The 2,182-nt window shown below is 33.9% G+C and overlaps 1 pseudogene; it reads right to left on the bottom strand.

Moving 5' to 3' along the window:
- Positions 1–931: 931 nt before the first annotated feature.
- LOC105812564 lies at positions 932–1,220 on the bottom strand (annotated as a pseudogene).
- Positions 1,221–2,182: the final 962 nt, after the last annotated feature.

Genomic DNA, 2,182 nt, shown 5'->3' with positions numbered 1-2,182 from the left:
ACAGGCGGTATTAGTTCACCATTTTTATGGCTGAGTAGTATTCCATGGTATACATATACCACATTTTATTAATCCACTTGTGTATTCATGGGTACTTGGGTTGTTTCCACATCTTTGTAATTTTGAATATGCTGCTATAAACTTTGAGTGCAGATGTCTTTTTTATAGAATGTCTCTTTTTCCTTTGGGTAGATACCAATAGTGGGATCGTTGGATCAAAAGGTAGTTCTACTTTTAGTTCTTTGAGGTATCTCCATATTATTCCAGTGACTTTCCAGCTTAAAATCTGGAGGCAAATTTTCCTTAAGAGGATATCATGTACTATTATCTTTAAATGTTGATAAGCTGTGTCCCACCAATTCATAATTCATTATCATATATACTACATACTCAAATTTTCAATCATTCACAGCACATTAACAAAGTTATTGGGAAAACAGTACTACCATGACCAAAGATGTTACAGAGTATAATAAATTCTGACAGGGAGAGTCATGACCAAGGAGTAGTTTTCTTTAGGAAACAATTCTAGAAAACAACATGGGAATAGAAGTAATTTAAAATGTTCAGGATATTAAATGCAGGACCGTGACTCCATATTGCCATTTAATATGCTTTGTATTATAGGATATAAAAACTAACTCCCCATCTACAGAATGTTAAGCTGACACCCAAGATAATCAAAGCCTCCTGTAATTCAATATGCCATACTATTTTCTGGTTGTAAAAGAAAATAAATAAACCACAAATGATTTTGCCTCTTAAAAAAAGCATTTGCACTTAAAAAATGGGATGAGGTAGGATTCCCTCCTTAAAAATGTTTCTAGAGCCACTAAAAAACTTGCATTTACAAAATAGTTAATAAAAATATTTCTTTGGATTGTACAAGAAGGGAGACAAGGGACCACCGATAAGACATGGTATATGATGTTCATCGGGCTTGGCTTCTTTCGCTCCTGGCTTCATCAGAGGCTGGACTCTCCTCAGTTTTACTTTCTCCATTTTCTGCAGGTAAATCTTCTTTAGCTTCTGGATTAGTCACTTGGGCTTGTTTTCCCTTTTTCCTTTTGTTCGCACTTTTTTATCTGAAGATTTATCTTTTCCTGCTCCCTTTTTTGTCTTCGTTTCCACTTTTGCAGGAGCAGGTTTAGCTGACAACGGTGCCTCTTGGGCTCTTCCTTCACCGTGCCTCTGGCTGAGCTGACCTTCCTCTTAGGCATCTTGGTTGGTGGAGAGGGTGTGTATCAGGTGCTTGCAAGAGCCTTCCTGAAGCTGGGCTGCCTGGCAGCTGCCGCTCCTCCCCAAAAGCAGATTTTTGTATTCTGAAGGTTGTACCAAACAAGAATCCTTATATAATAGAAAACGTGTTATTCTATCATTCACACAATCATATAATCTGAAAAAATATTTTAATGATTTTATTTTAATTCATATAGTACCATTGGAATTATCTTTGTTTTTCTTCAGAATAGCATATATTAGTATGCTTAAGTTATAGACAGATAATTTCATATCTGTGAAGTTTACTGCTCTTCCCTATACACTTTCTGATCATTTTATGCCATGGCCACCTCTATATTAATAATGTCATAACTGTATTTTATGTATCATTCATTAAAAGTGAGCAGGAAAACTTAGTGAATGCCAACTCATTCTAGCAATAAATAATTAAAGTGAATAAAAAGTGAACTGATAAAACTGTGTAGGTAAGTAGATGTAGTGGCTTGAAATTGTGAAACTATAAATATATACAAATATAATTCATCAACCTTGCTAAATAAAAGTGAATGTTTTCATGTTTCAGAATTAGTCTCTGAGTTTTAATATAATCCTATGGTTCTTGAATGGTATAGAACTTAAATTTCTCAGTAGATAACAACTTGTAATCCTGATTTTTCTGATCAATATAATGTATTTGTGATCTACAAAGAGAGGCTATGGGCAATAGAAATACCAAAAATGTTGTCCCTAATGCTTTCAAATGCCTTGGAATGACTAATATAAAGTTAGAAAGATATTCTTTTGTATACATTTATTTTTGACTGATAGGAAAAATAATGACTTAAGTTTGAGTATTCATTTTGTAGTTTCACTATGAGTTGTCTTGGTTTATGATCCCTTTATGTGTTTCAGGGTAGGGGATGTGATTAAACAGAATATTGTGAGAAAAGGAGATGTTTAT

This window comes from Propithecus coquereli, unplaced genomic scaffold (genome assembly GCF_000956105.1).
Source record: "Propithecus coquereli isolate 6110/MARCELLA unplaced genomic scaffold, Pcoq_1.0 Scaffold255, whole genome shotgun sequence".
Classification (NCBI taxonomy): domain Eukaryota; kingdom Metazoa; phylum Chordata; class Mammalia; order Primates; family Indriidae; genus Propithecus; species Propithecus coquereli.
Note: the sequence above shows the minus strand (reverse complement) of the source record. Positions and strands in the feature narration are given on the sequence as shown.